Source organism: Colias croceus, chromosome 25 (genome assembly GCF_905220415.1).
Source record: "Colias croceus chromosome 25, ilColCroc2.1".
NCBI classification, from domain to species: Eukaryota; Metazoa; Arthropoda; class Insecta; order Lepidoptera; family Pieridae; genus Colias; species Colias croceus.
This window is the reverse complement of record NC_059561.1, coordinates 6,126,352-6,151,805: the sequence shown is the minus strand read 5'-3', so window position 1 is coordinate 6,151,805 and position 25,454 is coordinate 6,126,352. Positions and strand designations below refer to the sequence as shown.

The following is a 25,454-nucleotide window of genomic DNA, read 5'->3' as shown; positions in this document are numbered from 1 at the left end:
ACGAAGCCTTCTTCCATTACACCATTTATGGTAATTATTTTTGCATGCTTATTGCTTGTATTGGCTAAACATGTTTGTGCTTTATTAATATAATTGTATCACCATTGAATACCATGTTTAAAGCAAAATAAAGATTTTATTTATTTATTTATTGATTTACACTGAAATTAAAACTAAACTAAACACTCATAAATAAAGAATAAATAAATGTGAATATGTAAAATTATATATTATTTTTAACTGTATGAGCAATAAAGGCAATATTTTTATTACAATTTTCTTTTATTTTACGTTTAATAACAGTTTTGAATAAAGAAATCATGCAATCGAAGTAATCCGCCCTAGCGATACTAGCGCGAGTGAGTGTGATGTCAGAGGCGTTTCGAATCTACAGATGTTTCGTCCTAAAATATGTAAACTTCAATAATCTATATCTCAGTCATTTATTGATGGATATCAAATTTTTTTTCGGCCACTGATTAGTTTTGATCTATTTTTTAAGACTAGTAAGGTGAATATACTATTTTCTTTTTTTTTAAACTTTTCCATTTTTCCATACAAACAAAATTTATGTCATTGAAAAAAAAATTAAATACAAATAAATTCAGTATTTTCTGATTTTTTCCTTTGTACACTCACTATTACCTAGTTGATTACAAAATTTGAACTTTCTAGGTCATCTGGAAGTAGGTTAGGTTTTGTATATGTCTATAAGTCAGTCAGTCTTAAAAATTGCGATTTTTGGATATTAATATCTACGCAACTGTTTAATCTGTATTTATGAAATTTAAGGTTCTTGTTTATCTTGAGGTCCTCTTGATATGTACCAAATTTGGTTTATATAACTTAAATAGTTTTTGAGTTATAAGGGGGTGAAAAGTGGCTCGAAATGGTTCGTGTAAATATACACACGGCTGCTGCTCGCCAGTTCTCTTCGCTTGAACTCGGCTTGACACGCTGCCGCGTGTCTAGATGTATATCGTAATTTCTTAGGAAAAACCTGCAAATTAGGGTCGGTTAGACTATCGCAACAGCTCGCTTGAAATCGTATGAGAATTAAAAAAATAACAAGCCTAGGGAACAAATGTAGGTACAGAACTGTAGTTCTTGAAATTGCATATTTTTTATACAAATATATATTTAGATATTAAAACCATATTCGAACAAATCTCTAGTCTTTATGGAGCCTATACCTACCATAGTATAGAAAAATAATGACCCAGTTTATATTTATATTTAAATTTAAATCCAGTAACATGCAAACGATTAGGTCAACCACTATGATTATAATAATAGCCTAAACAAAATCTAAGAACTCTATTATAGTAAATAAATAAGCGAACAAAATACCAAAGTAATTCTTAAATAATTATTTAAATGATACAAACTTGACAGACGGATGGTAATGAGGCAAGCAACGCCGCGGGCTGGTCATAATATTATTTTTTTGTTTGTATGATTATAGTGCGTTCACATTGAATACTAGTTGAGTGACCCGACTTTCGTATTGAAAGAAACTACATACATTTACTATGCCTCGTGAATTCTTTAGAGTTATAGAAAATCACTTCTTACTACTATTATAATTATAAATGAACGTTACGCATTCACGTAAAAAAGTACATCCAATTTGAATGGAATTTGTCATAGAGATAGATTTTATTCTGTTTTAATACTTACTTTTTATCCTATTAATATTATATTAAATGCGAAAGTTTGTGAGGATGTGTGTGTGTGTTTGTTACTCTTTTACGCAAATACTACTGAACCGATTACAATGAAATTTAGCACACATATAGAGGGTAACTTGGATTGTATAGGTTTGTATAGGTTAACACATTGTATAGTTTTTATCCCGGAAATCCCACGGGAACGGGAACTATGCGAGTTTTTCTTTGAAAACGCGAGTATAAGTTAAAGAAGTCTTGTTAAATGAATAAACGTTTGAGTTTGTGTTTGACAGATAAAGCTTTAAAGTAAAGCTCCTTATAATAAATACCTAAACTATTCACAATGCTTTCTTTACTATTTTTCAAGAAAATACTATCTGTTATCTATAGAAGTTGTAGAACATAATTATACTAATACAACTAACCCATGCCATGTTTAAAATTAAGACATCCAGGAAGTGACGAAATAATTGCGTTTATGCTAATTGTATTTCTGTTCTACAACTACGTACACAATCAATATAAATACAGCTTTTAAAGGTACACACGAACATACAAATGAGTTTCTTGTTTATATTTAGAACAGGTTTAGCGTTTAACTTGGTTTAATGGTCAATAGTGAGTCCGTGACTTTATTTTTATACATAAAAAGTAAATTAACCTGTTTGTACAATCGGAAGATAAAGCACATACATTGGTACGAATTGTTTATAATTTATTAGCTTTCCGCCCGCGGCTTCGCCCTCGTTTTCAAGGGAAACCCGCATAATTCCCATTCCCGTGGGATTTCCGGGATAAAACCTATCCTATGTGTTAATCCAAGTTACCCTCTATATGTATGCTAAATTTCATTGTTATCGGTTCTGTAGTATTTGCGTGAAAAAGTTACGAACACACACACATCCTCACAAACTTTCGCATTTATGATATTAGTAGAATAGGATAGGATATACCATTAAGTACTAATTTAATGCGCACTTCTTGACTAGATTATATATTTTAAACCCGACTGCGATAGGAGGGTTATTTTTTTCGAGTGTATGTATATTTCTTTGCACGCCCTACAGCCCAAAGGACGAATTTTTATGAGATGTCGAATGTCGTTGAAATCACCAGAAAGTATGTAGTTATTTGTTTTGTTTTCATAATAAATATACTATATCACATCTAAATATATAAAGGCGTGATTCCTATGTAATTAAAAAGTCCCAAAGCGTTTGTTTTTCTTTTGGTATTTTATATTTAACCTCTTGACCTAATTTTCTCTACGCTCTAAAAGATTATTATATTGCATAATATAAAGGCAAAATCATCGAATTTTATTTTTATTAATTGATAAGTTATTCCTCTAGTGACCCATTAATAAAGCTAATAAAGTTAATAGCAAAAGATAAGATGTAAGAAAACTAGTATTAAAATGTATTTAAACAAATTCAGTTCCTTTTAAAGCAGACGGAATCGCGATCAATTCCAAGTCACTGATATCAAAATAATATGCAAATACAGAAATACAATACGTTTATTTCGTAATAAAAAAGCAAGCCTCGACAAACTTAGCGGTATTGGTACAGTTGGCAAAACAATTACAAGAAATAATAATATTTTGGTTTCAAAATATTATATTTTTAACCTACGACAAAAAAAGGCTTCGACTGTATTTTTTGGGTATGTTAACTTTTAACTTTCGACTGGGTAAACTGATTTCGATGATATTTTTTTTTTTATAGAAGTTATACTTCTTTTGGCGCGATGGAGAAAAATGATGAGAGTGAATTTTTACGATGCGCGCGCCCACCGACACCTAAATTTAACAGCATGAAGTTAGTTCTAGGTGGTATGAAAATTGATAACTATGTTCAAGTCGTACCTATATTCTAGTATTTTCTGTACGCCAAAGAAGTAGCGTGTACATAAGTACACACACTCTTTTTTTGATAGCTGGTGGCTTCTAGTACTATTTAAAAATAGGTATATCTTGTTCTTTGAAAGTGGTGAATTTGTCTAAAAAATAATTATTTATTATTTTTTTATCATATAGTCGTGTTATAATGTTTGTTAATAGTTAAACGGTATCAAGGTTACTAAATTATCTCAAATGTATGTTAAAACCATGAATGAAATATAAATATGTACATAAATATTTAAATCAATACGATGCATATATTATTTAAAAATACTTAATATGGCTATTTAAAATTTTAATGATTTATTTATTCTTTTACACAATTTTATTTTATATTATGAAATATTATGTCACTAATTTTTCTGCACATACATCTTTAAAATGTAACTACAAATTTATAGGAATTCTTCTTATTTTTTTCTCTTTACATTGAATTTGAGTAATTTATTTCATGTATATTTTTGGGTTATGAACACATTCAGGCTTTTTTATATTTCATTTTATCTACTTTATACGCTAACATCCATGAAAAATGGACCAATAACCATATCATAATATATAGTAACATTCTTTTCTGCTGACGCTCCAAATATTAGGGAAAGCTGCGGTTTGCGGCTGTAACATAGCCGTCTAACGGCGCAGCGGGTCTGGCAAACATTTGTTGATATTAATAATAACAAATAAGCATTTATATCTGTATTCAATTAAATTAAAACTTGTGAGAACAAAATTTTATGAATACCGAGTTCCTATGAATGTTTGTCAAAGTCGTGTGTTATGAGATGATACCTTGATCAATTTTCTTTACAGATTAGTAGATGTGGCCAGTTGCAGAGCTTCACCGACCATCAGTGCGTACGTCAGTCGCGCTTGTCATATGTATGGAAATACACGTGCGTATGGTCGGTCTAGCTATGAACGGTTTTATGAATTTCCATACATATGACAAGCGCGACTGACGTACGCACTGATGGTCGGTGAAGCTCTGCAACTGGCCTAAGTCATAATTATTTTATAAGTCTTCACTGTAAATAAAACGAATAATGTCGACGACTTGCATCGAGATTTGGTAGAGTACAGAAGGCTCGTAGAAGGCTCATCAGTCATCACTTACAATTTAATTTAAACATATAAAGAAAAGTGATCCGCAAAAGACGTTTATAGGAATTATGCGCAAGATTTACAAATTAAATACTTTGCAATGGATTTTAAACTCAATTTATTCATTATATTACTTACCCCGACGCGGATGTTTTGAAAGCTCTACAGAGAGCGTGGTCATATCTCCCGGTTATATTTAAAATCCGTTAAAACTCGTCAATATCTAAATATTAAAACACAAGACAATACTACGTTGGCAAGATGAGAGGCTCTACATAATATGTAGCGAACATCATTGCAGTATGTGTTAGAGGCTTCATTATATATTTATAGGAAAATCTCAAGCTCGATTCCTTATCAAATTCACTGGCTTGCTTTGCAAGTTCAATCTATGCGATTAAACTGTATAGAAGTAACTGTAAGTAAAGCAATAAACTCCAAACTCTATTGCGATCGTGTATTGATATTTTGTCGCTGTTATAAATGATATCCATTTTTTATGAAATACAAGGGATGAGATAGATTAATTTGGTGAATCATGAAATATCAATACTAATCAAAGGTGGTATGACTTTCAAGGATATAATTTGATTTGCTATTAGATAATATTATTATTATAGATATTTAAATATTTTAAATAAATATTTCGGGACTATTTTCACACACGGCACGATCCGATCCCATACTAAGCTTTCGCTTGTGTTATGGAAACCAGATGGCTGATAAACATACATAGGTACATATATAATTTTAAATAAATACTTATATAGATAATTAACACCCAGTCACAGAGCAAACATCTATGTTCATCACACAAATATTTGCCCCGGGTGGGAATCGAACCCACGACCACTACAAGCAACCGACCAGTCAATATTTTATTTATATAGATATTTTATTTAATATTTAGTTTGAAGAGAAAATATACCATAAAGTATATTAATACTTTTATAGAATATATGCAGGACAAACTATTTTACACAGAATAACTTTATTTTTTTTTTTATATCAATTCCACTTCCATTTCCAATTAACATGTCTTACGTCGAACCGTTAAAATTGCCACAACTAATAGGGTGTATGCAATATTATACAACTTGTAGTGATAAAAGCTTATATCCTGATCAATCTAATATATCAGGTTTCGCCGCGGGCTAAAGTATATTCATTGATAATTTCATTAATATTTTATTCAAATGATTTCACGCGAAGCTCATGCACGCGTTGATGTCTTTTACACGGACTGGTTTTTATTGGTAAGTTTACTGTATGACTGTAGGTATGTGCCACTTATTCTTTTCATAAAACAAATGTATTCAATAAGTCAATTTATCGACAGGTTCTTTAAAAAGGAAAACAATTTTCATTAGTAGAGCTTATTACTTGGATTAACTTGGCGATAAAAATATTATATCTATTTGTATGTATTTTGAGTTAATTAATTACTCTATTAAAACCTTTTAACCACAAAGTAATTAATGATTACTCCATTTAAAAATATGTGAAATCAGTTAGAATATTAAATAATTAAAACACTAATCGAAATATTCTCAACTGGCTTCATGCCCACAGCTTTGCTCGCATAAGCTTCATATTTTCCCTGTTTCCATTCCTTGTTAAACACCAAGTCTTGTAGTGTCCGTAGCATGTCTGTGTGTTTTGTAGCATGTCCTTATCATTTAGTATGACTAGTCTTTCTTCTCATTAAATATCATCAAACCCAGTTCAATGATTCAGGCGTATAAGCATGACAGGCAGACAGAGTTAGTCGTATTTAGATTGATCTTGTATAATAATATTAAATATCCTGTAAAATATGTGAAATTTAATGTTAGGAATTATCTAATTTGTAGTAATAAGCTTAAAATTGCAATCATGTCATGTGTTGTTTAATGAGTTGAAAATACAATCAAATGTAAATAAATACATAAAATCAAACAGGTGGACGATCAAATTTTACGATTCAAATCAAGAAACACTTAATATATAATTATTACTATTAGTAAAAGGTTATCGATGTAATCGATACCTTGATTACCTAGATTTGTATAAATTTTAAAACTTATACTAAATGAAAAAAAAACTTGATATGCGTTTTATTATTATTTCACTTCGATTATTAATATTATGAAAAAATATAACTATACGATTTATTTTAATATTTCTATCAACTATGCACTTCAATAATTACGAAGTATAATAATTAAGGTCTGATTAGACAAAAAAATGTTTATATTTATTCTTGTTAATTATTAAAATTTCATTTATTATTGTCAATTAATAGTTATTATCATTTTAATTTCTTAACTACGGAAAGTCATAAATGTAGTTTTTGTCAACAATCTATATAATAGGGGGAAAATTTATTCAAACATTTATTCATAGGTAGCTTAACATACAATTTAGCAAAATGTACATCCTCTTTATAATCTTAATGTAAATATGTATCTTATATATTAGAATATTACCATATTAATTGATAATGGCGCGACTATTATTGATGATATAAAACCACTTTAGTTCTACAATAATTCGATAGATAACAGACAAGAAAATGATAGATTTTACCATAAATCCAAACAAATATTATTAATTTATTCGTGGAGAAGGTTAACATTTATTATAACACGTATTAATACTTGTGTTTTATTAAAAGCTAATAGTAAATGTTAAAATATTAAAAACTCTTACTGTAGGTAACTTTGTTATCATTAAATAATTTAATACGGTCTCCTAGCAATATACTTTAAAATATGTTTTCTTTTTCTTATAAGTATTGTATATTGTAAATAGCTAAAGCTCAATAATAATCCATACTAATATTATAAATGCGAAAGTAACTCTGTCTGTCTGTCTGTCTGTTACTCAATCACGCCTAAACTACTGAACCAATTTGCATGAAATTTGGTATGGAGATATTTTGATACCCGAGAAAGGACATAGGCTACCTTTTATTGCGAAATATGTACCACGGGCGAAGCCGGGGCGGACCGCTAGTTACTTATAAAATTTAAACGAAAGTCCTATTTATATTTCACTAGTTTTTCGCCCGCAGCTTTGCCCGCTTTATCTTAAAACTAAAACACCTTCCTCTTAAATCACTCTATCTATTAAAAAAACCGCATCAAAATCTGTTGCGTGGTGATAAAGATTTAAGCATATATAGGGACAGAGAAAGCGACTTTGTTTTATACTATGTAGACATTATAAATGAAGGTGCAATATCCACTTATAAACCATAACACAGACATAGTAATGCAATTAAGAAACGTTACAAAACAGACGTTTTTAAGATATTTTTAACGCAACACTAAATAAAACAGGAATTCCAGTTGTAACAGTAATTATTATCGCAATACTTTACTAGTTAAACATATAAAAATTAATCATATACTAAGAAAAATTGCTTCAGTCGAACAAAGTTAGAAACGTATTCTTCGTCGACGCGACATTCGCATATTTAATTACTAAATTTCCACCCGCGGCATCGCCCGCGCAGTCAAAGTAAAAACCCGCATAGTTCCCGTTCCCGTGGGATTTCCAGGATAAAACCTATCCTATGTCCCGGGGTAAAAAGTAGCCTATGTCCTTTCTCGGGTATCAAAATATCTCTATACCAAATTTCATGCAAATTGGTTCAGTAGTTAAGGCGTGATTGAGTAACAGACAGACAGACAGACAGAGTTACTTTCGCATTTATAATATAAGTATGGATTAAAATACAAACATTATGTATTCGTTTATTAGACTTAATAACATAAACTAACCATATCCTACAGGTTCAGAAAACGGTCTGGAAAGAAACACTGTAGTTGCCCTTTCGTCAAGAATAGGTACATTTTATTTTTTCAAACCATTCTCAAACTCCCAATATCATCATTTATGGAACATCAGTTTAATAGCTTGTTATAAACTGTTAACTGTATCCCACGTGATTTAAAAGAATCTAAAAATACCTACCTATTATATATTGCAATACTAGATATCTATACTAATATTATAAAGCTGAAGAGTTTGTTTGTTTGTTTGAACGCACTAATCTCGGGAACTACTGGTCCGATTTGTAAAATTCTTTCGGTGTTAGATAGCCCATTTATCGTGGAAGGTTATAGACTATATTTTATCACGCTACGGGCAGCAGGAGTGGAGTCACGGGGGTGAAACCGCGCGGAGCAGCTAGTTATTAAATAAATTTAATTCATAAATAAATGTATTACAACTCAAATGTTTTATGACACATTCGTAATAATATTTCACGCCCGTATTAAAAATTATTTATATAAAACATTCCAATCGTAAGCAATCGATCAATATCATGTAACATTACTCGTATCGCTGTATTTAATTAATTATTGGAAAATAGGATACAATGAACACACGTGACAATAAATCAATTCATAATATATATAAATTATTAATTGTGAGAAATACCAGAGAAATAAATAGATCTGAGAAATGCACTTGTGTGTATTATTTTCCTTAATAGATATTCCTTTATATACTGCTAAGATCTTACAATTTTCAATGAAGTTATGACAAATACCAGATAATATATGCAACTCTATATAGAATAGCTATCCCTTAATTTGACAGTTTAATCATTCCTAAAGCAAAATATTGTTACATTTTAGAAACTGTTTTTGAAGTTATACTTCTTTTGGCGCGATGGAGAAAAATGATGAGAGTGAATTTTTACGATGCGCGCGCACACCGACACCTAAATTTAACAGCATGAAGTTAGTTCTAGGTGAATATACGCCAAAGAAGTATAACTTCTAAAGTTCTAACGCGTGTACAAGTACACACACTCCTTTTTTTTTTGGGCGCATTGAGAGTAAATTCTCAAGGTCGTGTCGGAGAATCTTTAATTACGAAAAATCGAACATAGGAAAATTCGGCTAGCGATCAACTTTACTAGTAAAAAAAAATTTCTCCTATTGAAATAATTAAACTTCCATAATGCGCGTTGAGAGTAAAATTTCAAGGTCGCGTCATGGCAATATCGTCACGTCGTGGAGTAAGGCGACGATTTTGGTATCTTTGAATCTTGCTAAAGAAGTTTCACTTCAGACACGTGTGATCGGCACACACGCTCTTTTTGTATATATTTCCGTTCTGTATATAATAAAACAATTGAATATGTGACATCAATTATAACTTAACCTTATTTTTATATACTTTCAAAAAATTAACATTTGCATCTGATAAAAGCCGCTCTATCCAACCTTAAACTCAATGAATGAACATATTTCCCAAAAATTCGCTAAAAATAACTACACAGTACACAATATATTACACGTACATTCTAAAAATAGACCAACAAAAGTAATTGTAACAGATTAACCGTAGATTCACGTAGATGTATAAAAACGTACATAATCTCAAATAGGTAAAGGTATGGTCCATTATATGAGGACAGTTGATGCTGGGAACTCAGAGAGAGCGCACGTGCTGTGCTTTTTATTAAAATCGTGTGTCGTATAATTGTGATGTGATGTGTTTTGTGTTTTGAGGTAATATTTTAAATAAAGTCATATACCAAATATGTATTATAGAAAAAATGACTAACAAATTTTGTAAATGAATTTTCAATTTTTTTTTATTTACAAAATTGTTAAAAACCTTAGATTGAGGAAATTAACATGATAACATACGACAAAAAATCTGAAAAATATAGTATTTTGTAAATTTAAAAAAGTGGTTAGAAGTATAGAGATGCTAAATTACAAACGAAAAAGTATTATTTAGTACAATCATTATGAAAAATGATAAAAAAATGTTTTAAAGTATCTATATGTTTAATTAAAGAGATCGTATAAACAATTTCTTCGAAGCAGGTGCATATTGAAGATGCCATGTTATCGATACATTTGCATTTATAGTCAAGATTCCTAACTATATGCAGAAATCTCGTAAATGTAAAAGCGTGAAATTTATATTTATTAAACCAATAAAACGTCAAAAACATTTAAATAGTAGCTCGTGATCGATATTAAAATTATAAAACAGGTAAGTGGTTTAAATTTATTGTTTCTATTAGAAAAATATAGAATTTCTTGTTTTGTTTTTATTTCTGTCTATCAATTTAGTATTTTACTTGCAAATCTATACTTTTTTGGTTTCTGTAAAGTAGTATTTTTTGTTGCACGAATACTTAACGTAAATTAATTGAATAATTTATTTATAACTTAAACTAGCTTTCCGCCCATGGCTTCACCCGCGTTTCTAAAGAAAAACCCGCATAGTTGAAATTCACGAGGGATTTCCGGGATAAATCCAAGTTACTCTATGTTTGTTAAATTTCATTGAAATCTGTAGGTATTTGCGTGAAATAGTATCAAACATACATACATACACATACATCTTTCCTCACAATCTTTCGCATTTATAATATTAGTAGGATTTCTTGTTCTGTTCGAGATAAAACCTTTTAATGACATGTGTAGCGCGACTTTTAAATACCATTGAGATAATAGTACTACGTATGGAGGAGACACCACGAACAAAATCTGTGCGCCATTTTTTGCTCTAACTAAGTTTTAAAAATTATTATCTAGTTTGGTACTTACCGATGAAAATTATTCCTTTGCACTTTTCCGTATTATTTGTGCAATATCGTAACACACACGAAGGCATATTTGATGCGTTTCACTTTAAAACAAATAAAAAATTAGCGTGCAGTTACGCCATATGGCGTATGTTGAGCGGAACATAAGTGATGTAGGCGGTGTCGTCTCCATATGTATATCTCCATGGTAAATACATAGTTTTTACAAATCGCTGCTTGAGGAAGCTAATACCTTTTAACATAATATCTTAATAGGAATAAAAATAAATACAATGTTTCTATTTCCTTCAATACTATTTAGCACATCCATTATAACAAATTAATATCTATATTTCCATAGAAACATCAGCGTTTATTACAGTAATAAGATGAAATAATATAACAAGGTAATGTTCTAGAAACTATTTTAGTGTCCAACAGTTTATTTGTATTAGTATGAATCTTATTAGAAAACTAGCTTCCGCCCACGACTTTGTACGTGCATCCCGTTTTTCCCCGTTCCCGCAAGAATTTCGGGAAATCCTTTCTTAGGGGACGCCTACGTTATGACATCTACCTGCATGCCAAATTTCAGCCCGATACGTCCAGTGGTTTGGGCTGTGCGTTGATAGATCACTATATCAGTCACCTTTGAGTTTTATATATATAGATTATTTACAAGCATTTTATAAGAAAAGTTATAAGTATTTTTAACTTTGTAATTTTTATATAACTAGTTGTATCATCCGGCTTAGCTCGCTATAAATGACATAATGATAAAGAATATTTATTTGAAATCTCTGTCACACTTCATACTAATATAATTTTAGATCCGAACATTCATAACCACTTTTACTGTGTATCTATACTAATATTATAAATGCGAAAGTAACTCTGTCTGTCTGTCTGTCTGTTACTCAATCACGCCTTAACTACGGAACCAATTTGCATGAAATTTGGTATAGAGATATTTTGACACCCGAGAAAGGACATAGGATAGGTTTTATCCCGGAAATCCCACGGGAACGGGAACTATGCGGGTTTCCTTTGAAAACGCGGGCGAAGCTGCGGGCGGAAAGCTAGTACTAATATAATTTTAGATCCGAACATTCATAACCACTTTTACTGTGTACACTATTAATATAGAAATGTAGTAATTTTTCCCGGTTGGCAAACTTTAAAATTCTTATATTATTCTCAAAGATAATATCCTCGAGTGAATTAATACTAATTTATTTATTAAATACAAAAGAATAATAATATTAGACGTCAGCTCTACAATTGTCGATTTTCTTTTGATCTGTTTATCTAAAAGCTACAACTTATAAATATATAGATTTTTTTGCCGGTTCTTCTCCATGCTTTCTGAAACGGTGGTAAATGTCAAAAAAAGTGCTTATAAAAGTCGTTTCAGTTTATATTTAAAAACTAAGAAAGTATGAAACAAAAATTAATTACGCAATGAAAAGGCAAATTAACTACGCATTATTTAAAATATCAAGCATGCTTAAAAGTATTATAAAAATCAAATTGTTTGTTCCAATCCTACTACGTATATAAAAAAACTCACTTTTCTCTCTAACACACGTTTCACTTCAAAAAGTATTTGCGTCACATTACAATCACACTATTAAAAAAATTACGTAATAACGTTCAAAATTTTATAGACCATAAAGTGACATAAAATTTTGACATGGTTAAAACTTAATTAGTATTTGAGGTTAAAAGATGCAGTTTTGAATGACGTGCCACCAGCTGTTTTGCATTTTTCTGTTTTTATTGTGGATTAACCTTCTCCCCCGTTTTTTACATTATTTATGTAGAGCTTAATAAAAAACACGAAAATTTATTAATTGGATTATCAGAGAAAAAAAAACGTGTGGCACTCGGAGACTGCCGCGGTAAAGCTTATTGCATAGCATGCCTTCAAGCCACCCCTCTGAGCCCATCGGAGTGGGGAGCGTGAGGTTTTTTCGTTACGGAATTTCTCGATTCGGTCCCCGCGCTCAAGGCCCGCGATAGAAGCTATGCAATAGCTTAAAAATATGGGTCGTTCAAAAATCTTAATAAGATTTAAGAACTTTAAAATGTTGCCTAGGTCATCGAATAAAAATGATGTCAAATGCATGATACTTTCAAGTATTAACTATATAATATATTATATGAATCTGCCTCTCTGTGCCATCCTAGCTCCTAAACTAATAAGCTTATATAAGTAGATACATTTCGTCAATAGAAATTGTTAATTAAATAGACGAAATCTGAATTTTCTTTTTGTATTTACGAAATACAGCCAATTTTATTTTAGCCAGTTTTAGATCGATTTCATAAAATTTCCCATAGTGCTATATGACAAAGCTTTACGCTTTATCAATTCCTATAAAACATACATATCACATATAATTAATAAATAACCTATTGTACTTTTATAAATTAAAACTTTTAACAGATTTTAAACGGGATTTATTCATTATACTTATTATTATCCCGACGTGTCGCACACTTTGCAGCGATCGTGGTCACGGGGAGACTAAGATGTAATTAGGATAAATAATAAATGAATAAATCGCGTTTAAAATCCGTTAAAATCTTTAATTTCTAAATGTATAATACTCGCATAAAATTAGACACAAGAAAATATAACCTATTGTACATAATCACAATAAGGGAAATATCCTTTGTCACCGGTAGTGCAGTTGTCACGTTTATAAAAGGTAGTAATCAAAGTCATATTTATAGAAAGGCAATACGAATTTTCAGTATTTAATTTTATTAAAAGGTATTGTTTGTAGGTAGTATTTGTTGATATTGACCCTGGTTTCGCTTTTACTATAGGAAATAAATTTACATTAGGAATCGACTTTATTAGAAAATAATTCTCGGTATTGCAAGTAGAATTATTTCAAAATTTATGAGAAATAATTGAACTACATATTTATTTAAGATGGAGTGAGTCATATACCTACGTAGGTATACGTTTCTATTACTTAAAGAATTTTACAACAATTTATTTGAAATGCTATTTTACAATTTGAATTTGAATTTGCATCCGTGTTTTGTATATTAACGAAAAAAAGGCTACAAATTACGTACCTTCCAAAGTTGTTGTTAAAATCATTCAAAAGTAGAAAGAACAACAATATATTATACTTATAAATGCGAAAGTAGCTCTATCTATTCGTCTGCCTCTTTTCACGCCTAAACTACTGAACCGATTTGAATGAAATTAGAAGTAGAACTATTTGATACAATCCACGGGAACAGGAACTATGTGAGTTTAAGACTACGCAGGTGAAGCCCCGGGTGGAAAGCTAGTTCTCTGTCAGAAGGTTAAATAAAGTACTGCATACATAAAGGTTGACGTTATATTTTTATTTTTTTCTAAATTGAACATTGTACGACCTCAGTTTTAAGTACAAACTTACATAGTGTTCGTTCACCTATACCAAATAAGCAGCTTGCCCGCGATGGCTAGTCTATTAGACTTTCAAATGTACTAGACCAAATCGTGCACTAGACTTGGACTTAGACAGGACATCTAGAGATAGTGTAAAGTAAAGGATAAGGAATTGAAACGTGTTAATGGGGAAGATATTTTGTAAAGTTTATTTTAATTATGTTCATTAGGTTTCTTCTCTTGTCTTCACTTTATAGAGTTACTAGCTTTTCGCCCGCGGCTTCCTCCGCGTTTTCAAAGAAAAACCGGCATAGTTCCCTTTCCCGTGGGATTTCCGGGATAAAACCTATCCTATGTGTTAATCCAAGTTACCCTCTATATGTGTGCTAAATTTCATTGTTATCGGTTCAGTAGTATTTGCGTGAAAGAGTAACAAACACACACATACACATCCTCACAAACTTTCGCATTTATAATATTAGTAGTACGTAATGAATAGATCTATCTATAATAGATCTCTATAGAATTAAGTATTGTATTTTTGGTTTTAATTCAAAAATCTTATGCGGGCTATTCACATACCTGCATCAGGGGCAATTTAGAGAACAACTGAAATTGCTCCGACCGCCGTGCAACCGAGATTGTTCCAATATTGCCCCTGCGGCTGGTACGTGAGTAGCCGGCTTTATAAAAATTGTTTATCATGTTATAATTTAACTTATGTTATAATATGTACTCGACTTGTAAATTCAAATCATATTTTTATTTTTAGTAAATTAATAAATAAAAACAAGTACGAATTATTATATGTGTAATGATTACAGACAACGTCGCGTGCATCAACTAGTTATTTAAAAGTTTTAACAGAAAAATATATCGAAAAAGCTAGCTCGTCTATACGTCTGGTAACAAAAAATCTATAATCCATTTTAGCTCTTCACTCTTGCACATGATTATTATTATTCTATTATCTTGACTCTAAATATGTTTTCTGTGACGATACATTTTTTATAGTTAGAGGGGCAAAACGTATCATGCGCATATAAAACAATTGAAAAATATATCTAGACTATTATTGTAAAGCTGAAGATTTTGTTTGTTTGTTTGAACGCGCTAATCACAGGAACTACTGGTCTGATTTAAAAATTATTTCGGTGTTAGATAGCCCATTTATCGAGGAAGGCTATAGGTTATGTATCATCACGCTAAGACTAAAAGGAGCGGAACACTGCGGGTAAAACCGCGGGGCACAGCTAGTCATAGATATAATAATATTGGATTTTATATGTATTCCTACAAATACCAATATTGTAACAGCTCTACATCATATTATCATTTACAAACAAAACTATTTCAATATATAAATTACTAGATTTCTGTCCGCGGCTTCGCCCGTGTTTTAAAAAACACGCAAAGTTCCCGTTCCTGTTGAATTTCCGAGATAAAAAGTAGCCTATATCTTATTCTGGGTCTTCAAATACCTATATACCAAATTTCATTGTAATCGCTTCAGTAGTATTTGCGCGAAAGAGTTTGTAATATTAGTATACATAGTAGGATAATGTGAAAAATGGAAATCTAACGCTGAATCACAAATTTTAAATAAACTATGATACATAGGTAACATATCCATTTGATTGCCAAACCATAAATAAATCAAATAATAATATAAATAAAACTTTAAAACCACAGAAGCGATGTATCTATCTAATTGGCCATAAACTAATAAATACTCGAAGAGGATTGTAAATCAAGATAATTAATAGATTCTGCGTATACAGGAAAGAAGATGATTGATAAATCAATTTATATTTAATTGAAATAATCCTTGATATGTGATTAAGTAATAAATATCAATATGGTCAGGACTGGAAATTAGCAAACCTACGGATTTGTGCCTTTTGTATCGTTTGAAAATACATGATGTTTTTAATTTATTAACCGACTTCAAAAAAAGGAGGAGGTTATCAATTCGGCCGGTATGTTTTTTTTTATGTATGTGCACCGATTACTCCGAGGTTTCTGAACCGATTTACGTGATTCTTTTTTTGTTCGATGCGGGATGGTGTCGAATTGGTCCCATAAAAATTTTATTCGGATAGGCCCAGTAGTTTTTATTTTATGAGCATTTTTGTCTGTAGGTATTTGTGAATTTTGCAAGTGCAAGTTTGAAGTCGGTTGTTTTTAACGCAGTTATTACTTGTAGTTTTATACAACTTTACTAAGAATTACTACTCTGTATGTGGATATTTCATTTTGGGGAATATTATAAAAAATGCTGCCAATTTTCGACTATAACTTTATCAAGCTTATAAAAACGCTCGTAAACAATTATGTGAACTTCGACAGATTACTTCTTTTCCAATATGCCTACAAATAAAACCATATAAGTACCGATGTTTCTGTGGTCGGAAAAATGTTTGTGAAAAAATCAAACACAACATACGACCAGGCAAATGTTATCTTTTAAACAAATCCAATTTATTTATATTATACGCAAAAAATCTAACAGTTCACATTTTTTGTTCCAATAATCCGTTTAAACCTTTTTGTACACTTAAGTGAGGATTAACGGCACGGCAGTTTATTTTTTTGCGAAGTGACCAATTAGAAAATGTTCTCTTACCATTTTTAACCGACTTGGGTAAAGGTGTTTATGTCATTTCATTTATTTTATTTATACGGATGGTATATGTAATGTGTAGGTTGTAGAAAATTGCTAGAAGGTACATTTATTTTCTAAATATAAAGAAAATATTTATAACTTAAGTAAGTATGGTTTTACAATATCGTCTCTGATTTAATGTTAATAAATAGGACTTAATGAAGTTAGTATTTTGTGAACAAACTGAAGAATTCCAATTTTTGATTGTTTTTAATTTTCTGGATTTTAATACCACAAGACCAACCACTAGGTACATTTTACACTAAAAAAAGTAACTATGTATATTATGTCTCAACTGTTAATCGAATAAAGGCCCTCGTTAGTACTTATGTATGCCCTAACCACTGTACTAAGAAAGTACCTAAATAAAAACTACACAGCAACGTATACAAAATAAAAAAATACCTGTACCGAGCAAACCCGCAGTTACAATAGTGCAAATTATAAAACTACCTTATCGCTGCAATCTTAACTAAATTAAACTAATGACTGCCTAGTTGTTTTTATCATATCTATTCAAACAAAATATCAATCAAGTTATTAAAATGATACGATCTGAGCTAGACTTATCTAGGAATATAGTAATTTGGATTAATTATAGTGATCAATTGAACTGAGTTAGAGGAACTGATTTGATTGTAATTATATATTGGTTTCATTCAATAGCAATTTATATTTAAACTAGCTGATTCCCGTGACTTTGTCCGCGTTAAATTATAATTTTACTGAATACATGCAAAAATTATATAATAGACTAGCTAAAGCCCGCGAATTTGTGCACGCTGAATTAAAATTTCACGCAATACATGCTAAATGTAAAAAGCTTCAATTTTCATTACCTTTAGGCTTCAGCCAGTAAAAGTTTTGTCCAGGCTGATCTTAATGTTTCGCAAATCATAAGCTATTTTTTAAGCTATTGCATAGCTTCTATCGCGGGCCTTGAGCGCGGGGCCCGAATCGAGAAATTCCGTAACGAAATACCTCACGCTCCCCACTCCGACGGGCGGAGGTGTGGCTTGAAGGCATAGCATGCAATAGCTTTTTTTATTTTGTGTTTTCACCTCAAACGCATTCATATTGATAAAATAAGTGGTATAGGTATTTATTCAGATTATTTGTACAGAAACATAAATATTTCACAGCCGTACAGACTTCACAGCCGTGTTGACATTTTTTCCAGAAGGCAACATTATAATTAAAATGTCAATTTTACATGTCCAGGCATACTCGTACCTATTATTAAACTACAACATAAAGTATCTAGTTTCATATAACAAGAAAAAAGACTAACAAGAGAAACTCAATTATGTACATATTTTAATTTGACGGTTTTCAAAGGCTTCCAAATTACGAATATGAATGAATATCCAAAATATACTCATGTACTTCATTTACAGCATACGAGACTGAATAAAGTACATTTTATGGATGCAGTTGAAATTTTAATGAAATAAAATTTAATGACGAATTCTTGAAACCCTTGGCATTTTCGAATACGTTATTATATATACTACTAGGTTTCCGCCCGCGGCTTCGCTCGCGTAGTCAAAGAAAAACCCGCATAGTTCCCGTTCCCGTGGGATTTCCGATTTTTTCCGATTGCGTCATTTTCTAGGGATAAAAAGTAGCCTATGTCCTTTCTCGGGTATCAAAATATCTCCATACCAAATTTCATGAAAATTGGTTCAGTAGTTTAGGCGTGATTGAGTAACAGACAGACAGAGTTACTTTCGCATTTATAATATTAGTATGGATTATGGCTCTATATTTCGAAAAGTTTATTTGTCTTGTCAACTTTAGTAAAAGTTGAAAGTCGATTGTTTTTGTTGTAATAACAAATTCAGTGTACGCTATTATTCTATCACTTAGGGCTGATTTTTCAATCCTTGGTTAAAACTTATTCATCGAATAACTTATTATACTACCATTTCAAAAATGTATTCTAATTGTACGTATATGACAGTTTACAGGTGACATTTTAAAAAGTTCGTGTAATACTTTATTGGACGGATAAGATTTAACCAAGGATTGAAAAATCAGCCCTAAATAGTATAAAACAAAGTTGCTATCTATTTGTCTATTTGCTGTATTCTTAGATTATTAAAACTATGCAACAGATATTGATGCGCTTTATAAAGATAGATAGAGCGGTTCTTGAAAAGTTGTAGTATAAAGTTGATAAAATTAAAAACAATCTGAGCAAAGCCCCGGCTAGAAGCTAGTATTCCTATATTTTTTTTCTTTTAATACGACATTTTGAAACCTGAAAAACAACATGTAAAACATGCTTCGTAATTGTTAGAGAACCACTTAAAAACTCATAGAATATTGCCTGCTAATATATCCACTCGACCATACAATTAATCTCTATTAAAACCCATTAAAAATTAAAATCCGCAATCAAAATAGAAGTATATAAATGATATTTTTCTTACATATTATTCACTCTTATCAAGCTAAAGATCTGTGAAATAAATAGCTTTCAACAAGTGACTTTTAAATAAGTTTATGTTGTAATTAATCGTCTTGATACCTCATATACATGTATTTTAATTGCAATCAACGGTTGCGAATGATATTCACATTTTTTATGTCTTTATCCACTTAAAATATCTTTATCAAATGCAATCTTTTGATATTTATATACTAGCTACCGACCGCGACTCCGTCCGCGCGGAATAATTAAGAAAATTAAGATTTATTTTTTCTACGTATTTTTCCAGGATAAAAAGTATCCCATTTTATGCCTAGGATAATAAGGTATAATTACATCAAGTTTCATCGAAATCGAACCGTTAGTTTTCACGTGATACCTGAACATACAGACAGACAGACAAATTTCTTTAATCACATATCGATCCAGTAACACCCCCTGCTATTATTTTTTTAAATTTTCGCAATGTACAGAATTGACCCTTCTACAGATTTATTATATGTATAGATTATGGTAATTCAATAGAAGAAGTCACGTATTTCCTAATTTCTAAATCAGCAAAGTGAAAAAAAAAAATTAATTTATATCCAGATACTAAAATTAAAAAACTAAAACAGTTTTATAACTGCAACAGGTTTTATGAAATGAATAGCTCAAAACCTCAGTAATATATTGCACAAATACAGATTCACATAAATAAATGTTTGTATACATTACAAAAGTAGGTACTCAAAATCCATCATTTTCATTGTAACACTAAATCTTTATTAATAAACCACTGTTTTAAAGAAAATTTCAGGAATGCGCAAGTTATGTAGGTTCATTGCTAAAAATTACAAAAAAAAATTGGTTGTCTGTAAAGTCGGTTTACTGACGATAGTTGAACGTGACAACGATTGTGCTTCTTTGTCGCTCGTTCCGCGCTCTCGCTTGCACTGGAACGCCTCAGAGCGAGGTAACGCCGCATGAGTCATGTTTTTTCGGGCGTGCAGCCGGCTCTATCGAATTATAAGACGTTGTCACGTCAAAAACGTGTGGCACTCGGGGACTGCCGCGGAAAGCTATTGCATGCTATGCCTTCAAGCCACACCTCCGTGCCCGTCGGAGTGAGGAGCGTGAGGTTTTTTTCGTTACGAAATTTCTGGATTCGGTCCCCACGCTCAAGGCCCGCGATAGAAGCTATGCAATAGCTTAATAAACTTAATTACAAAATACCTTTTAACTCAACTTGTGCTACTCCATCATTGCTACAATCTACTTTTTCCTTAACTAAAAGTTAAAACACAGCGATCTCGTCGCATTACTAACCCAAAAATCTAGTGCAAATTTAACTCCAGTCTACAAATTTAGCATTTGTGTAAACAGGTCATTTCCCAGTTTCTATAAGCGAGCGATCATAACCCGACCATTATTAGAGCTTTGAGCTTTCACTCGCGTCCAATACATTTACGACCAACTGACAAATTATTTTGACGTATTCCAACCACCCGTGGTTTTGAAAACATTTTATTACGTGTTTGGCAAGTACATACATGTACAAAACGAGTTTAGGTTCGATTGAATTTTTTTATTCTTTAGCGTTTATGTTTAAAAGCTTCGAGGGACAATTTGGGATAATGCACTGCTGGAGCTCATGGCTTCACTGGTATTCATGGTACCCAAATAGGCCTGTATGCTAATCTTATTTATTATCTATCTCTGACCAAATTTCATATTGATCTGTTTTGGCGTGATTGAGGGAAAGTATGCATACATCTATGCAAGCATCCAGATATTTGTATTTAGAAAATCATATGATTTAATTCATATAGAGTTCGTGGTTAATTTTACAATGTTAGTCTAGATTTTAACAATGTTATTTGGATTTAGTAACAATTAAAACATACATTATTATTTAATATTGCTTAATATAACAATCTACCGTTTTATACCTGAAAGAATAAATAATAAACAACCCATCCTCACAAACTTTCTCGGCAGTAAGATTGACAGCATATCATTTGGAAAATTCTTAAAAAAGTACCTACAAATAATTATTATGAATAAATTTTAAACAAGTACAGTAGCTTTCGAGTTAATCTTTATTATTCCTGTGCATTTCTTTTACCACTTTCCTACGTATAAATAAGGTTGGGCGAACACTGGATTTGAAGTTAAATTTATATTAAATTTTTTAAATGAAAAAGTTTTGATGTTTGGTTGGATATATTATGAGTGTTTGTGACTCTATCACGCACTAACTAATAAAGAAATTTTGATGAAACTTAGCAGTGCTGTATTTTGTGTGTGTCGGAATAACACGTATGTGTAACAATATTACAATAAGACCGATTTTTGTGCAAAATTTATTAGTGTTTAATTACTTCTTATAAAATTATTTTATTGTAGGTACTATGAAGCATTATAAATACATGAATTAAAATTATAACTTAAAAAGAAATACTAGCTCTAAAGTGGCTAAAGCCTAGCAGAGTCACGATGAACTACTATTTATAAAATAAATATTTTAATTTTTAATATAGACAATGGCTATCATAACAAAAGTATTAGCAGAACTAATTTTCAAGTATCTTATATATTTATCTTATACAGTTTATGTTCATGGTGTTAATTGAATGATAAAATTGTCTGTATTTAAATAAAAGAGATATATTGAAATACGTCCAGTTGCAATCTATATTATACAAATATTTTACGAAATTCAAAGCATTTTGTGTAAGTAGAGTTAAAAATGTCCAAATCTATACTTTATACATGTATATTGTAATTTAAATATGTAATAAAATAGTAATAATAGAAAATTTGTAGTTCATATTTTTATTTTTCTTCATAAGAATACCTATAGGAAATTGTATAGAGTCCCGTATGGTTGATATTTCTCCTACAATATGCGACAAAACTGCTTTCATAATAATATATAAAAAATACATATGAAATTTCCGATCAACAACCAACTGAACGACGACCCTTACAAGATAATACTCCACCTCTGTTTTCCGCAATAATAAAGGATTACATCTCCTGATATTTTCAACCTTATTTCCAATGAATAGAGTATATTTTCATTTAAAATAAATAGCCGGTTACACTAGCAGTTAAGGCGAAGCAAGTTTTTACTATATGTATTACGGGTTCGATTCTCGGCATTTAACGAGACACCGAGATAATTAAGATCTAATGAATGTGTTGCCATATAAAAAATTACTTAATTGAGGGTTCATTGATGTTGAAAACTGTAAACGTGGGAATTGGTTGTGACGTAAGCGCGGTTAAGCAACATTACACAGGGTCAGGTTTTGGATGGGTCATTTGACATTTTATGATTTGTGATAAAATGTTGATGGAAAATCACGTAATTCGATATTTTACACCTGTTTTCAACTGTATATAATACCTCTATATAATAAGAATTTTATGAAATCTTTTTGGAATAAATAAATCTAATTAATATTTTTATGTCTATTTACAATGATTTCATTAACCGGTAAAATAACCAAATATAGCAATATCATCTGCATGTTTGTTGTTTTCTAGCTATTCATATTTCTCATATTATAGAAAGAAACGTATATTACTCTTATTGGATTTTAGAGCACTCACTCATTACAATGTAAGTATTGCATATTGTCAAAAATCAGTGGAGAACTTACGTTTCTTAAACGTCCTGAGTTTCGTTAATGAGTCTTTTTTACTCTTAAATAAAGAATTTATTTATTTATTTAATTATTATTTTATGTTTATAATAACTGTATTACTGTAGTAATAATGTTATCGGTACAAATCATTTATTCCTCCTTACTAGAATTTTATTACGTTAAGAAATAAACAAATTAATGAGCATCTCATATAAAATAGAATAAAAAAAAGACGTTTGGCACTCGGGGACTGCCGCGGTAAAGCTATTGCATGCTATGCCTTCAAGCCACACCTCCGCCCGTCGGAGTACGGAGCGTGAGGTTTTTTCGTTACGGAATTTCTCGATTCGATCCCCGCGCTCAAGGCCCGCGATAGAAGCTATGCAACAGCTTAAAAACTTACAATACACTCTCAACCTTTCTATTTTTAGTTTGCCCAAACCAATTCTCAATTAACAATCGTTCTTTAACTGACTCAATTTCTCACCAATTATTCAATTATAGGGAACGGCTCTACCTATTTAGATAACAACAGTCCAATATGCGTTTCGAAATGAGATCATATGAAATTAAGTTGATTCTTTATGTGTATTCTAGAAAGGTCATTTTGGAATTTTAATGAGTAAAACTTTACAAATACTCATTTGAATGTATAAGAAAGCTTCGTCTTTTTATCGTAATTTGTATATAACACAGTCAATTATTTATAAAGTAAATATTAGTCAGCTTAAAACAAATAGTTTACATTACAGGTTGGCAAAATTTAATTATTTATTTGCTGTAAAAAAAAAAATCTATTCCCAACATACAAACCAAAAACTTCGTGAAATTGTGACCATACAACAATTCAATGTCTAGCTTCCACCTATTTATCAAAAATTGTACGTAAAATTATAATTCCTAAGCTTCAAAGGATTATGATCTTAAATTCAACAGCTAGTGTTGCGTAAATCCAATAACTTATGTCAATCAGTTTGGATCAACCGTATCAACGATCTAGGTGTAAATCTTAGAAAATGTTGGGCCAATAAAATAGCGGATTATATGACAATAATGTGTATAGTATTATATTATCTGGGGTTTTTGTAATAAGTTCCTTTATACTATCTTTTAATAAAATACAAAAACCAAAGCTTTTCCTTAAATAAATAAAAAGTCATACAGTTGGTGAAGCTCTGACGCAGATTTAAAAACATTCGCTAACATCTAATATACGAGAAAGTACTTATTTTTCCTTATAATATAATTAATCAAATCAATCCATTTCCATAATTTCACGATCCAGAATGAACATTCTTAATTCAAACCTTAACTTTTTTCTAAAACGCCTATTCAATGGCCATGCCTAACGAAGACGTAATAAATTAAAGATGGCGTCGAATTTGCCCGATATTTACAGCGGATCGCCTTAACAAGCCGTGTTATGTTCGTATAAATTTAATTTAACACCACGCTCCGTCGAAATCAATTAATTTGTACATGATTATTATAATATCTCTGGTTTACACTTGACAGTACTTTTGAGGTATTTATTGACTAGCTGTTGCCCACGACGTCTGCGTAATAAGGAGATTATATTATACTAGCTTTCCACCCGCAGCTTCCCCCGCGCAGTCAAAGAAAAACCAGCATAGCTCCTGCTCCCGTGGGATTTCCGGGATAAAACCTATCCTATTTCCCGGTGTAAAAAGTAGCCTATGTCCTTTCTCGGGTATCAAAATATCTCTATACCAAATTTCATGCAAATTGGTTCATTGAGTAACAGACAGACAGACAGACAGAGTTACTTTCGCATTTATAATATTATTATGGATAAGTACTTACTTAAATCTTATCTTATTAACTAGCTTTTTCCCGCAGCTTCGTCTGCGTGGAAAAGATAAATTTTCATGGTACAACGTCCCCTTTTTTATCCCCTTGGGGGTACAATTAATCAAAATCTTTTCTTATCACTATGTCAGTGACTGACTGCAACTTTGAGTTATTGAGTTATTATAAATCATTTTCGTTAATTATTTTTTATAAATTCCTTGAAGCACAAGCCCCCCTAGACAAGTGGCTTTCTATTAGCGAAACGTTTGATAGAATAGATTATGAATGTA

General features: G+C 31.0%; 1 protein-coding gene across 1 annotated transcript in view; it reads left to right on the top strand.

Annotated features, from left to right (window-relative positions):
* The first annotated feature begins 10,098 nt into the window (after positions 1–10,098).
* The window catches only part of LOC123703159 (protein Wnt-7b-like), a 76,938-nt gene continuing 61,582 nt past the window's right edge, over positions 10,099–25,454 (top strand). The window contains exon 1 of the mRNA XM_045651070.1: positions 10,099–10,187. The gene's annotated coding sequence lies outside the window, so the exon portion shown is untranslated. The remainder of the gene's footprint in view (positions 10,188–25,454) is intronic.